The sequence below is a fragment of the Leucoraja erinacea genome, chromosome 19 (assembly GCF_028641065.1).
Source record: "Leucoraja erinacea ecotype New England chromosome 19, Leri_hhj_1, whole genome shotgun sequence".
In the NCBI taxonomy this organism is placed as follows: domain Eukaryota; kingdom Metazoa; phylum Chordata; class Chondrichthyes; order Rajiformes; family Rajidae; genus Leucoraja; species Leucoraja erinaceus.
This window is the reverse complement of record NC_073395.1, coordinates 31,123,977-31,140,452: the sequence shown is the minus strand read 5'-3', so window position 1 is coordinate 31,140,452 and position 16,476 is coordinate 31,123,977.

Below are 16,476 nucleotides of genomic sequence, written 5' to 3'. Positions count from 1 at the left end.
GATACACCACATCCATTGGTTCTCCCCTATCCACGCTACTAGTTACATCCTCAAAAAATTCTATAAGATTCGTCAGACATGATTTACCTTTTGTAAATCCATGCTGACTTTGTCCAATGAGTTCACCACTTTCCAAATGTGCTGCTATCCCATCTTTAATAACCGACTCTAGCAGTTTCCCCACTACCGATGTTAGACAAACTGGTCTGTAATTCCCCGTTTTCTCTCTCCCTCCCTTCTTAAAAAGTGGGGTTACGTGTGCTACCCGCCAATCCTCAGGAACTACTCCAGAATCTAAAGAGTTTTGAAAGATTATTACTAATGCATCCACTATTTCTGGAGCTACTTCCTTAAGGACTCTGGGATGCAGCCTATCTGGCCCTGGGGATTTATCGGCCTTTAATCCATTCAATTTACCCAACAGCACTTCCCGGCTAACCTGGATTTCACTCAATTCTTCCAACTCCTTTGACCCGCGGTCCCCTGCTATTTCCGGCAGATTATTTATGTCTTCCTTAGTGAAGACGGAACCAAAGTAGTTATTTCATTGGTCCGCCATATCCTTGTTCCCCATGATCAACTCACCTGTTTCTGACTGCAAGGGACCTACATTTGTTTTAACTAATCTCTTTCTTTTCACATATCTATAAAAACTTTTGCAGTCAGTTTTTATGTTCCCTGCCAGTTTTCATTCATAATCTATTTTTCCTTTCCTAATTAAGCCCTTTGTCCTCCTCTGCTGGTCTCTGAATTTCTCCCAGTCCGCCGGTATGCTGCTTTTTCTGGCTAATTTGTACGCATCATCCTTCGCTTTGATACTATCCCTGATTTCCCTTGTTATCCACGGATGTACTACCTTCCCTGATATATTATTTTGCCAAACTGGGATGAACAATTTTTGAAGTTCATCCATGCAGTCTTTAAATGTCTTCCATTGCATATCCACCGTCAACCCTTTTAGAATTAATTGCCAGTCAATCTTGGCCAATTCACGTCTCATACCCTCAAAGTTACCTTTCTTTAAGTTCAGAACCATTGTTTCTGATTTAACAATGTCACTCTCCATCCTAATGAAGAACATTATGGTCACTCTTGCCCAAGGGGGCACGTACAACAAGACTGCTAACTAACCCTTCCTCATTACTCAATACCCAGTCTAAAATAGCCTGCTCTCTCGTTGGTTCCTCTACATGTTGATTTAGATAACTATCCCGCATACATTCCAAGAAATACTCTTCCTCAGCACCCCTGCCAATTTGATTCACCCAATCTATATGTAGATTGAAGTCACCCATTATAACCGTTTTGCCTTTGTCGCACGATATAAAAAGATATAGAAATCATGATCTAGTTTTTTAAAGGAGAGATGCGAATATATGAGGGATATATAAGTCTATTCTCTGTATCCTTATCATAGTTACTTGTTTGCATATCTTTCATTCATTTGTTCTATATCTCTCTACATCATTGTCTATATCTCTCGTTCCCCTTTCCCGTGACTTTCCGTCTGAGGAAGGGTCTTGACCCAAAAAGCTACCCATTCCTTCTCTCCAGATATGCTGCCTGTCCCACTGAGTTACTCCAGCACTTTGTATCTATTCTCTGTGGTTTGGACAGGACAACGCACTTACCACCCTGTGCTGCTTCACATCACCTTATTGGACAGGTCTCCCACAAGATGTACCTTGGTAATGACTACCGGACACCCAGTGAAACCCCCTAAAACAAATATGAAATTTATGGATGAAGGTCAGATCTCACAAAGGCTCCTCCTGGCCAAAAAAGAACCTGTCTGAAGAAGGGTCTCGACCCGAAACCTTCAAGGTCAGCGGAGGAGTGGCAGGTGAAGGAGTGAGTGTGGGGATTGGCTGAGGAAATTAATTAGCAAATCAGTAAGTTAGCAAATTAGTCAATTTATCAGTTAATATAAGCAAGGTTTGCTCAAGGGGAGCGGCCTGGCGGGGAGCAGCCTTGTCGAGGGAAATGCCTTGTGTGAAATGTGCGAGTCTTTGGCTCAACAGTCTTCGGCAAGGAGGCTGAAGTGAGGACACTACGCCAAAAGTTGGAGAGGGTGAGACACAGTGAAGAAACGACAGGTAAGCTGAGTCAGTGTGTTGCTTACAGGATGTGGGAGGTCAGGGACTGATGGTGCCTCTGGCTGCTACAACTATGGAAAGTGGGTCCAGGTTCAGCTCCTGAAGGGCCGTGTTTGGGCACTGGAGAGGCAACTGGATGACCTCAGGGTCATCCGGGAAAATGAGAGTTTCCTGGACAGGGCCTGCAGCGAGATTGTTACAACGGAGATACCGGAAGGGAGAAGGTGGGTGACGATGAGGAAGGAAAGGAAGCTTGGAATACAGGAGATTCTGGGGGATGTACCTCTTGAAAACAGGTTCATCCTCTTGGAAGCTGTCAGGACAGAAGACACTGCAATTCTGAGCGGGAGACAGGTCTGCGAGTCAATACGTGGCGCTGAAGCAAAGCCGAAGAGACAGACATCAGGCAGAGCCATGATATTCAGGGACTCTATGTGAAAGATACAGTCAGGGGTTTCTGCAGCAACAGGTGGGATTCAAGGATGATGTGTTGCCTCCCTGGTGCCAGGATCCAGGACGCCATGGGCAGAGCATCCTCAAGGGTGAAGGTGAGCAGTGGGTGGTGATAGTGCATGTCAGCACAAATGACATCGGTGAAAGAGATACTGCAGTGTGACTTTAGAGAGCTCGGAAGAAGGCCGATAAGCAGGACCTCCAGGATGGTTATCTCCGGTTTGCTTCCAATTCCTCGTGCTGGTGAGGGCAGGAAGAGGGAGATAGGGGATCTGAATATGTGGATGAGGAGTTGGTGCGGGGGGGCAGGGATTTAGATTCTTAGACCACTGGGATCTGTTTTGGGGTAAGGGTGAATTGTACAAAAGGGACAGGTTGCACCTTAGCAGGCGGGGGACTGGCATTCTGGCAGGCAGGTTTGCCACTGCTACACAGGTGGGTTTAAACTAAATAGTGGGGGGTTGGAGACAAATTGGAAATACAAGGATGGAGTTAAAGGGAAAGAGAGTATAGGAAAAGTTAAGAAAGACACCAGAAATAACGGGGCAGAAAGTTCACGAATGGATTGGAGAGTATGGACAAGTGAAATAGGAATCAATGTGAAAGGTGAGATGAGTAATGGATTAAAAGTATATATGAATGCGCGAAGTATAAGAAGTAAAGTGGATGAGCTTGAGGCTCAGATAGAGATTGGTAGATATGAAATTGTGGGGATTACAAAGACATGGCTGCATGAGGATCGGGACTGGGAACTGAATATTCAGGGTTATACCTCCTGTAAAAAGGACAGGCAAGTGGGCAGAGGAGGTGGGGTTGCTCTGTTGGTGAGGGATGAAATCAAGTCCCTTGCGAGGGGTGACATAGGGACTGACGATGTAGAAACACAGAAACAGGAGAAATTATTATGAGGAACATGGAAATGGCAGGAGAGATGAACAGGTACTTTGGTTCTGTCTTCACTAAAGAAGACACGAACAATCTCCCAAATGTACTAGAGGGCAGAGGTTCTAGGGAGACAGAGGAACTGAAAGAAATTTGCATTATGCCAGAAATAATCCTGGGTAGACTGATGGGACTGAGGGCTGATAAATCCCCAGGGCCTGATGGTCAGCATCCCAGGGTACTCAGGAGGTGGCTCTAGAAATTGTGGACGCATTGGTGATCATTTTCCAATGTTCTATAGATTCAGGATCCGTTCCTGTGGATTGGAGAGTAGCTAATGTTATCCCACTTTTCAAGAAAAGAGGGAGAGAGAAAACGGAGAATTATAGACCAGTTAGCCTGACATCGGTGGTAGGGGAGATGCTGGAGTCAATTATTAAAGAAGTAATAATGGCACCTTTGGATAGCTGTAAAAGGGTCCAAGTCAGCATGGAGTTATGAAGGGGAAATCCTGCTTGAATAATCTTCTGGAATTTTTTGAGGATGTGACAAGTAAATTGGATGAAGGAGAGCCAGTGGATGAGGTGTATCTGGACTTTCAGAAAGCATTTGATAAGGTCCCACACAGGAGATTAGTGGGCAAAATTAGAGCACATGGTATTGGGGGTAGGGTATTGACATGGATAAAGAATAGGTTGGCAGACAGGAAACAAAGAGTAAGAATAAACGGGTCCCAGTCAGAATGGCAGGCAGTGGCGAGTGGAGTGCTGCAAGGCTCGGTACTGGGGCCGCAACTATTTACAATATATATTAATGATTTGGCTGATGGGATTGAAAGTAACACTAGCAAATTTGCAGATGACAGAAAGCTGGGTGGCAATGTGAACTGCGAAGAGGATACTAGGAGGTTGCAGGGTGACTTGGACAGGTTGAGTGAGTGGGCAGATGCTTGGCAGATGCAGTATAATGTGTATAAATGTGTGGTAATCCACTTTGGCGGCAAGAACAAGGAAGCAGATTATTATCTCAATGGTGTCAGATTAGGTAAAAGGGAAGTGCAAAGAGACCTGGGTGTCCATGTACACCAGTCAATTAAAGTAATCATGCAGATACAGCAGGCAGTGAAGAAAGCTAATGAGGCGTTGGCCTTCATAACGAGAGGTTTTGAGTACAGGAGTAAAGAGGTCCCTCTGCAGTTGTACATGGCTCTGGTGAGACGGCATCTGGAGTATTGTGTGCAGTTTTGGTCTCCTAATTTGAGGAAGGACATCCTTGCTATTGAGGCAGTGCAGCATAGGTTCACAAGGTTAATCCCCAGGATGGCAGGACTGTCATATTTGGACAGATTGGACTGTCATATTTGGGCAGATTGGAAAGACTGGGCTTGTATTCACTGGAATTTAGGATGAGAGGGGATCTTATAGAAACATATAAAAGGACTGGACAAGCCAGATGCAGGAAAAATGTTCCCAATGTTGGGGAAGTCCAGAACCAGGGGCCACTGTCTAAGAATAAAGGGGAGGCCATTTAAAACTGAGACAGGCACGGGTTACTGATTGTGGATGAGTGAATGGTGGTGCAGGCTCGAAGGGCCAAATGCCCCCTCCTGCATCTATTTTCTATATTTCTATGTTTCTATGAAACAGAAACATAGAAAATAGATGCAGGAGGAGGCCATTTGAATCATTATCCATCCCTTCTCTCCAGAGATGCTGCCTGTCCAGCTGAGTTACTCCAGCATTTTGTGTCGATCTTTGGTTTAAACCAGCATCTGCAGTTCCTACCTACAGCAAAAAAAAACCTTCCCAGATCCCTCTATTAATGACGCCGATTACAAAGCTCGTGGTATCTACGCTGCAGCTCCCAGGCCAGGCTCGTCTGATTTACATCATACTCATATCATGTTAGATTTCAGTAATTCATTCACTGTTAATTCAGTGGAAAAATCCTGTAAAAATCTAAATAAAGCAATCTTGCATCATACACTGGTAATATCCATGTTTGCTAACTGCACCAGAATTTGTTAAGCTAATAGGAAGATATAACATTCATATGGAGGTTCTGCAGTGTTGTTCATTTCTTCACATGCATTTCTGAAGCCAGCCTAGCTTTGGTGCTGGAATATGTGTCATATTCCAGCACATGGATATAACTTGTCTACCCTTGCCCTTTCTTCCACAGCAGGAGCATGGGTTAATCCAAAAATAATTAGGAAGCTTTATCTTTGCTACTACCCGAGTCATTTATTATGTCAATGGGCAGCACGATGGTGCGGCTGGTGGAGCTGTGGCCTCACAGCTCCAGAGACCCGGGCACTAGAGGCCCGTATTTTATCCTGATCTCGGGTGCTGTCTGTGTGGAGTTTGCATGTTCTTCCTGTGACTGCTTGGCTTTCCTCTTGGTGCTCTGATTTTCTCCCATAACCAAAAGATGTGTGGATTTGTAGGTTAATTGGCCATTGTAAATCATCTCTAATGTGTGTGAAGTGGGAATGTGGCAAAGTAATGAACTAGACTTCTGCTTCTTTTCGTGTCTTTGAAGCTGGTTGGTTATATGACAGTTTCCCATTCCTTTACACAGTCCTTTGTGTTTTTATTGAACACTGCAAGATCCTTTGGGCTGCACTGGTTGGGTAGTAGGGGGCAGACAAGGCAGTGCTGCATTGTATGGTCCTCTCTCCACATTCACAGGTGGTTTGGCCAGTTTCATAGCCCCATCTGGCCATGGCAGCTTTTGATCATCCTGTTCCTGTTCTCAGGCGGTTGAGCATCTTCCACTGGACCCATGTGCTTCTGTGCCCGGAGGGAGGGCTTCAGAAGGAGAGATACCCATGTCAGTAGGAGGGGGGTCGTCCTCAAGCCTTTTTGTCCATAGTCGGAGTCTGGTTTCTTCCTGTGATGCTATTAGGGGCTGGACATAGCTGAGAAAGCTTCTCCTGGACTTCAGCCGTTGGACCAGGGGGTACACGTCCATAGAGGAAGTGGCGTTCATCACTAGTGGCCTTAGTCATCTCTACTCGGCTGGCGACTTCCCGTCTCACATCGGCAGGGGCAATGCCAGCGAGGAGGTGCAGGTTGTTTATGTTGGTGGGCTTCAAGCAGCCAGTGATTGAGCGGCAGGTGTTATTCAACGCTGGGTCTAGTTTCTTGGCATGGGATGATCTCTCCCAAACAGGACACGCTTACTTCGCAGAGGAGTAGCACAGGGCCAGAGCAGTAGATCTTAATGTGTGTGCTGTGGCTCCTCATTTGGAGTTGGTCAGCTTCCGGAGGATGTTATTTCGGGAGTTAACTTTCAGTTTGGTGTTTTTGACGTGTTCCTTGTAGGAGAGAGTGCGATCCAGTGTTACACCGAGGTAGACAGGGTTGGTGCAGTGCTCAAGAAGTGTTCCAGACCATGTGATGTTAAGGGGTCTGTTTGCTTCCCGGTTCCTGAGATGGAACGAGCAGGCTTGGGCCTTCGCAGGGTTTGCGTGTAGGTGGTTGCACTCGTAGTAGAGGTGTAACTCATCTAGGGCTGAGGTGAGATTCGCTTCTACAGCTTCAAACCTACTCTCTTGGGATGTTACACAGAGGTCGTCGGCGTAGATGAACCACTCAGTGTTCTGGTCCATTGGCTGGTCATTGGTGTAGATGTTATATAGTAGTGGAGCCAGCACACTACCTTGAGGCAAGCCATTCCGTTGTCGTCGCCAGTGACTTTGCTTGTTGTTAAGGACAACATAGAAGTGCCTATCTTTCAGGAGGGCTTCGATGAGGTCCGTGAGTGCCAAGTCTTTGGTATTCTCCAAGATCTTTTTTAGGAGGAGGCGGTGATTCACAGTGCCATACGTGGCAGACAGATCAACAAAGACGGCTCCTGTCACCAGTCCTTTCTGGAACCCGTCTTCAATGTGCTGTGTGAGATTCAGAAGTTGACTTGTTGTGGATTTGCCAGTTCGAAATCCAGCTTGTTGAGGGATGATGGCTGGTTCAGCGACTGGGGCAAGCCTGTTGAAGATCAGGCGCTCAAACAGCTTGTACGGGTGGCATAGCAGGGAGATTGGGGATTCGGAAGCTCTTTGCATATGCTGGATCTTTACCGGGTTTTAGAAGAGCGATGATTTTGGTTTTCCTCCAGATCTTTGGGATGTTTCTTGTCAGCATGCAATTGTTCATCAGCTCAAGGACCCACTTCCGTGTCAGAAGTCCAAATTGCTTGATCTCCTCTGTGAAAATATTGTCCAGGCCGATGGCTTTGCCAGTCTTGAGGGCTTTGATGCTGATATTGAGCTCTTCAAGGGAGAACGGCTCAGTCAGACCGGTGTTTTGGGAGTGCTGAAGTTGGTCTGCCTTTGGTCTTGGCTGTTTGGTGGTGGATTTCCCGTTGAGCAGCAACTGATACGCAACTTGGTTGGCCGTGGTGGTATACTGTTGATGTGTTGGTGTTGATGGGACATTGCTGAGATGATGGTTTTTCGGATGAGGCTCCATGCCTTTTTGCTGTTTTGATGGGCTACTGCCATTTGTTAGGCTTCTGGACATCATTTGTCTATCGGCTTTCGGCTTGGCTTCAAAGTGTTTGGTAGAATTCGCAAGTAAATTTGGTGATATTACTTGACGTGAACGCTTCTACCTTGACCCCCACTTGAACTAGTGTGAAGGGGTGATCGATGGTCAGCATAGACTTGATAGGCCGCAGGTCCAGTTTCCTTGGTGTATCTCTAAACTAAAGGAAACTAAACTAAACTAAACTATTCTTGGTAGTGATGCTGTTGATTCTCAGGAAAACCCAACTGGCCCATAAATTTCCTCCAGGAATTTAAACTGTGCTTTCCTATATTTAATATCTATGTTCAATCCTGAACCTATTGAGGTGTGATAAAGCTAGGCAAAACATGAAAATTATTTTTTAAAGTTTGATGAAACTAAGCGTCTGGTGGAAAAGACAAGGCTGTGGAAATGTGTTTTGCTAGATAATCTATCAAAAACATGAAGGGAAACAGAAATCAATGATGGTGAGGAAAGGAAAAGAGAAAATCAGTAATCTTCCTCATGAGAGCACCAGAACTCAATAATCTTGCCTGTCCTTTATGACCAAATACAGATTTCGCCTCTTGAAAAGGATGCGGCACTAACTCAATTTCCCAGGTTCAATGTATCCACATTTCTATTCATTTTATTAATTCCCGACCTTCTTTGATTTCTTTTCATCACAGTTTTTGATGTTATCTGATTATGATTTCACACCACAAGGGACAACCCCCCCCCCCCAAAAAAAGATGCAATATTCATTTATAATTTTAACAAAAAATAATTCTTTCCACTATGACATTTAGATAATATTGATGACTTTATGAATTTTGTCCTGACTTTTTAAAGAAAAATCAGAAAAGACAGGACAAATTCCCAGGACATACTCTTGTGTATTTGTAAAACAGTTCTATGCCTTTTTACTTCATTTATCTTGATTTTCCATGTTGCAGATTCAGGTATGTTTCATTCTAGTGTTTTTGTCCTCAACTACATGCTTTCATGCTCTTTTATTCTGTGATTGCTCTTCTTTGTCACATAGGTTTTCCAATTTCCTAAAATAGTTGATGGAGCTTATTTCATCTTCGAAGACCTCAAAGTGCTGTCGTAAGGGCCTGTCCCACATTCATGACCTAATTCACAGCCTTTTTTACTAGTGGACATTTTTCATCATTTTGAAAAAAACGCCCTGACCTAGTTGATGCCACGAGTACCAACGACTAGCATCACGACCTGCTACGACCTACCTACGACCTCCCTACGACCTCCTACAGCCTCGTGCCGAACATGCTACAAGGGCAAACTCAGCAGAGGTCGTCAAGTCAAGTCAAGTTTATGAAGGTCGTGAACTAGGTCGTGAAAGTGGGACAGGCCCTTCAGAATACCCAATAGTTGACTACAATCTGCTGTGCCCCCTTCCCCTCCTTTGTTGATTTTTGCAGTTCATGTAGGGCTTCAGTTTGCCATTCTGCTTTTCCCCTTCAGAGTGGCTGACTCAGCTGTTCCAGTCTTTCAGCTTCCTAACAGATACAGCGCCTTTGTTTTCCTTCTATTCTTGCCTGGTCAGCACTGGAGGAAGACATCCCGGGTCGGAAACCTCCCTGCAAAATCAGTCAACATGTTTGTTGGTCGTAATGTAACAATTTAAATTCAAGTTGAATAACTTCATTATTACTGTTGTGAAAGTATTTTAGAATTTCATTGTAGCTACTGCTAATATTGATTGATTGGTAAACCAGAGCCAGATTGAATTGCTCATCTCGGCTATGTTTCAGGCTACTTTGCTGTGTGTGCAGATCTAAGCTGGTTGACCTTTTCAGCACGTAATTATATATGTATATTCATTGAGCGGATAATATACACTTTAAGGAGATAGCTGATTAGCTGTTCCTTGCTACAAACAAGACTGGAACCTTAGAAACTGTGCCAATGTCCCTTACAAAATCACAATTTGCTTCAGGCTCTTAATAGGATTCTGCTCTTTCCCACCCATCAGTTACAGTCATATAAAAAAAGATTGCTTGGAGACTTAGAGACTTTCCCAGCAAAATTTCCCCTGTCTTGATTCCTCTCCAAGCACATTTAAATTTAAAGCTTGAAATTTGTAACAGCAATCATATATTGGCATTTGCCCAGCTGTTTGCACAGACTTGGCAGAATTCAATATGCGCACAGATTTATCAGGCCAATTTATATTAATGAGCGAGCTGTGAAATGCACATTTTTATAAATGCAAATTGAGAGCATTTGCTTTGTTTAAAAACTTTACATTGTTAAAAAAAAATTGAACCTATCCACATGGCTTTTTTTCATGCACCCAATCATTTTAGAAACCCTTTGTATGATGTAGGAGATATATGTCACTTTGGGGAAATCGAAGGATGCCTTGTAACATAGAGAATAGATAATTTCAAATTAAAGACTGCTTGTGGTTATTCTCTGTGGGATTCAAGTCATAAATGCATGTCATCAGTACAATTGTTCTAAATGCATGTTTATCACTGCTTCTATACATAGAAGTGATCAAAATCATTTGGTATTCGGTCATATATCATTTTCAATATTTTCAAAGTTTCTTTAATAGCAGGTGAAAACAGAGTAAAATAATTGCATCTACTATTTTGCTGGTTGGAAAATAAACTGCATAATCCCAAGGTGACTAAAAGCTGGTTATATTTGCTGAAAGACAATCCAGAACAAATTTCCTTCAGAAAGCATTTGTCATGCTGAAAGTACAAAAGACCTTGATCCTTGAATTATGAAGTTTGATTTAAAAGTAGAACAATGCAGCCAAAACTGATCTTTAGGGGTTGGTTTATTTTGAGCACAGGAGCAAACCATCTTTTAAAAAGGAAGACTTGCAATTGTTGAATACTTTTCATGACCTCTAACTTCCAAACCCCTTAATCCCCCCCCCCCCCCCACCCACCACCCCCCCCCCCCCCACCCCCAACCGCCAATTCTCCAGAGCATGTCACAGCTAATGGAGCATTTTTGAAGTATCCCTAATGTGTTTTATTATTAAAAGCAGTATTTTACCTAGCAGATCTAGCAGAAAATATGTTAACATTCCAGGTCAATGATGCACTAAAGAACGTAACCCTGACAATTACCCTTCTAAACCTGGAGGGACACAATGGGAAATTAGTCCTCTATTGTTTGCAAAGTGGAGAATGCAATAACATAAGTGCGCTGAACACTTCTGAAGTTTAGATCCATCAAGTTAGTAAAGGACCGGTCGCACTTGGGTGTAATTTGCGTGTAATTTACGCAACATCATTTACGCGTCACAACGTGGAGTTTGGGAGGATACCGGAGTACCCAAAGAAAGCCCATGCTGTCACAGGGAGAAGGTACAAACTTTGTACAGTCAGGATCGAACCTGGGCCCCTAGCGCTGTAAGGCAGCAACTCTATTGCTGCACTACCATGTCGTCCCATATATTTGGCGTAAGATTAGGGAGAATCACAGGACATTCCAACAGTATATCTGATCTTTATGTTTGTCGGGCAAAATGTTCCAATTGAAAATCAAGTTAAATAACTCTTAAAAATTACTGATGTAAAAGTATTTTGGAATTGCATTGTAGCTACTGCAAATATTGATTGGTAAACAAGAACCAGATTGAATCGCTCATCTCGGCTATTTTTCACGAGCTACTTTGCTGTTTGTGCAGGTCCAAGTCAGTTTACCTTTTCAGCACATAATTATATATGTATATTCATTATGCGGATAATATACACTCCAAGGCAATGGCTGATTAGCATTTCTTTGCAACAAACAAGGATGGAACCTGAGGAAGTGTACCAATGTTCCTTTCAAAATTACAATTAGTTTCAAACCTTTAATAGGATTCTGTTCTTTCCCACTCACCTCTTTAGTCCCTTTAAACCAGCTACATAGTTGGCTCCATGTGTGCAAAGCCCTTCTTGATTCATTTGATAGGCATCTGTTGATGTGGGTATTAAGGACCGATGAGGTAAGTGGGATCTCAGTTGTCATTTTGAATCTGAAGTGATCAGAGCTGCAACATGCTGGGTCCATTTGCCTTGGCAAGAGAATCAAAAAGGTTCACCAAACAGCGATGCATAATTATTTTTGTGAACCCCAAAGGAGTTCAAACCCGTATCACATTGTGTCCCCACTCCTTTAGATTATTCTTTCCTTCCCCTCTGCCATTTTACAATGCTTCATCATGATATCTCTTAAGGATGTTGGATTGAATAGTCTGGGTTTCTGTACTATAAACTCTTGGTGATGTTACTCTTGGCTTCAGTGGCCTTAAATGGAAAATAATTGTGGGAACGGATAAAAATGCGGACAAATTTTTGAAAATTATTTTTTCAAAATATCAGATATCAAACTGAAAAATGACAAAAAGATGCTTCTCTGCAAACCTTGCTCCCTTTGGGATTGCACACATTATTCAACGGAATGGAAAGACTCTTTAAAGTGAGAGCAGATGTGAAATTCGACGTGAAGAAAGAAAAGGCACGATAAAGAGCCAAAGTCAAGATTGTTGGAGGAGAAATAATATAGAATTTAGTGAAATGTGGAAAAACTGGACTCAAAATAAAAGAGAGAAAAGTGAGAGAGCTGGACAACAAATATACAAAGGATAACGGATAATGATATTCCCACATGGCAGAAGCCTGGAAATCAAAGGAAAGAGGGTTATAAAGTCTTATAACTTAAAAAATAGGCATATTGATACCTCATAAAATCTAATTACATTACAAATGCTAAAGTGAGTGTAAAAATCCTGCCAGCAATTTGAAAGGGCTTTAATAAACAGATACTCCAAAGAGGATGCAGGACATGGTGGTATAAAGAAAAGTAGTTGATTCCAGTGATCGACACAAAATGCTGGAGTAACTCAGCGGGACAGGCAGCATCTCTGGAGAGAAGGAATGGGTGACATTTCAGGTCGAGTCCCAAGGGTCGTTCTCTCCATAGATAATGCCAGTCTCGCTGAGTTACTCCAGCATTTTGTGTCTATCACCCGAATCAACTACTTTTCTTTATACCACGATGGTCCTATATTTTGGTTTAAACCAGCATCTACAGTTCCTTCCTACACATAGATGATACATCTGGAAAGGTAATGCTGGCTGATCTCTTGTACCAATGTCCCTGAAGTTAAGGTTTAACTTACAAGGACTCTTCTTTGTTCGTGTGGCGTGCACAGCCTAAAGTTGTAGGACAACTTGTTCTATTTGAACTTCTGTTTGTGCACGTTGAGTTGATTGCATTAGTCGAAACAGGGCGGACCACGTGAAGGTTGCAATCTTTCACCCCCTTACAAGGACTTACAGCTAATAATTGTGCTGCGATGACAATAGATGTAATTTAATGTGTAATGGTTTGCAATGGTGGAGATGAGATTAATTTTTAAAGAGAGACAGTGATACAGTGTGGAACCAGGCCCTTCGGCCCAACTTTCCCTCAATATGTTCCGGCTACACTAGTCCTACCTGCCCGTGTTTGGTCCATATCCCTCCAAACCTGTCCTCCGTATCCCTACAAACTTTTATAGGGTGCCATTGAACTCACAAACATAATTTGAGATTTATCTTTCATGGCATTGTCCAGGACATTTGTTTACGTCTGAGGAAGGGTCTGGACCCAAAACGTCACCTATTCCTTTTCTCCAGAGATGCTGCCTGACACGCTGAGTTACTACAGCTTTTTGTTTCTATCATTTGTTTGTAAAATTGTTTATATTTTCCCGATTCAAAATAGCAGTTAAAACCTTCTTACATAACAGGGTCCCAATTATCACATTAAACGGGGCAATTCTCTTTTTATTTTAATTCATTTTACAGGATTTATTAATCACTGGCAACTCTAGCATTTATTGCCCGATCCTTAATTTATAGCCCATCCCTAATTAGTTCAGCAGTTTTATAAAATGAAGGCAGTAAAGTCACCAACCCCATTTTAAAACTGTTACTATATCATTACTGCCATCTGAGGTTAGTGGAAATAAACCCCAGGGAGTCTGTAAAATAAGCTTTGCAGAGATATAGTATATTACATTCTTTGCATTCCCTTTAAATTGATGGCGGACGTAAGCATGTGCAGATACCATAGAAATAGATGGGGCAATTGCTACAGACGAATAAGGAAAATAAGTGATCCCAGAATAAACAGGTATTTACAACATGCAGACTTAACTGTGAGTTGAAAGTATACACTAAATCATAAAAAAAGCAATCAAGTTATAGATTCAAGGGTATTAAATTTAATTAGGATAATCAAGACTGATGCTTACAGCCTCCAGACCTCCCATAATCTCTTTCATTTTGAATGTCACAAATATGTTCAACCGAAGTGTGTCAGGTTTGGGTCAACACATGAAATAAAATGCATAAAACTCAACAGAAACTGCAACTATATGAAGTAATGGCCTATGTTTGTGTTTCCTCAGCATCTTATAGACCTCTACAATTGGAATAATGCTCCATCCTTAAACCACCTTTTTTTACCCCATCCTTGTTAACTGGAATTCAAAATTTCAGGCGTACAACTGGAAGTGTTTCAAATGTTCCCAAGATAGATTTGTAATTATTAAAGATCAATGCCTCAATAGTTGGTAAAAATATTTTGCCTTATTTCAATGGACTTCTTCTGCTTGAAGCCATGTAGTTGTATAGATTAACAAACACATTGAGATATATTGTCAATGCCACTTGCAAATGGCAAAGCCATTACACATCTTGTGCTTGAAGAGAGTACTTCACAACATTTTAACATCATTGGTCGACAAAAATGCTGGAGAAACTCAGCGGGTGAGGCAGCATCTAAGGAACAAAGGAAATAGGCAACGTTTTGGGTCGAAACCCTTCTTCAGACTCAATTTCAACCCAAAACTTTGGCTATTCCCTTCGCTCTATAGATGCTGCTTCACCCGCTGAGTTTCTCCAGCATTTTTGGCTACCTTTGATTTTCTAGCATCTGCAGTTCCTTCTCAAACATTTTAACATCATTAATAGAACTTGCCATCTTACCAAAAGAAAAAAATGTGGTAGTTATAGCCAATATACAGTAGCATAGATACTTAGATTTATTGCAAAGTTTTTCTTTCCACAAACACAAATTTTGCAGCCCTCTAAATTGAAACTTTAGAAAATCTGAATCGCTCTTCCTCGCCCCCCCACTGTAATTGCAAACTTCATTCCAAATACCCACCATTAAATTCAGCCTTAAATATATATTCCTCATGCTTCAATGTGACATTTCTGTTCACTGCACCAGATTTCCTTATGTCCCCTCAGAGTGAAATTGCCCAATCATTGCCAAATTATTAGAAATGTAATATTGATTCTCTTCTAATGAGAGGGAGGTTGAGACTATGCCAACTTGTAAAAACAATGAAAGGGAAATAACTTTTACCCCAGCAATCTGGTACACTCCAACCCAAAAAATGAACAGACAGTTTGTTAGCTTTCACTCTTGCCGAGTTCAGCATTTTCATGTGTTATTAAGAGAAACCATGGGATCACCTTTCCATTTTTTATTCATTACTGCTGGAAGATTAGAGTCAGTTCCTATAGAAAGTGCTTCAGATCAGCACATTTACATCCACAGAATGCATACAATATGCACATAATTCCTTGTAACATAATAGTGTTGAACAACCATGATTTAATGATCTGATTATATTGCAAAGCACTCCAAATTTATAGTGAATTAGGAACTTGCACATTTCTTTCCAGAAGACATCTGTTTATTGACAACCTGGATTTTGTATTTCTCTTAAATAGTGCAGTAATTTATTCCCTAGAAAATAATGCTTTTCCATGGACTGCTTCAGATATACAATAAACATTTCCTTCCTGATAAGTTATAAAATAATGTTTTTTAATTATTATTGTTAATTACTCATTATAAACCATTGACTAGAATCATGTGCCATTTCTTCATCATTAAGCCTGTCCAACTTGGGCGATCCAATCCACGAGTTCTGGCGAGTTTGCTCTCTCATACTCGCAGCATGGTCGACACGAGGTCGTAGGAGGTCTTCGTAACTCTCCTTCATAACGAGTTCATAGGAGATCTTCGTAACTTGCCTTTTAACAATGTCATAGGAGGTCTTCGTAACTCTTGACCACTCACTCAAAAGTGGTCTCCGCGTACTCGAGGCCTCAGCTAGGTCGCGGCGTTTTCTCAATATGTTATAAAATGCTCGCGAGTAAAAAGAGGTCGCCATGGAAAAAAATCGATACTTTTTTTACTCGTAGGTTTAGATGTAATAGGTCGTAGTAGGTCGGCATGTTAGTCGTAGGTAATCAAGGGTAGTCGAAGGTAGTCTAAGGTAGTTGTAGATAGCCTTCATCATAGTCGAAGTGAGGTCGAAGGGAAGTCGAAGGAGGTCGTCCTCACTCTCCACTATTTGGTGTCCAATTTTCCCAAAGTTAGTCGTAGCTAGTCGAAGCTAGTCTTCAACATAGTCGAAGGAGGTCTTCAACATGACATTTTTTCAAACTCTCCTAAACTCTTCTAAACTCGTCAATTAGGTCGCCCAAGTGGGA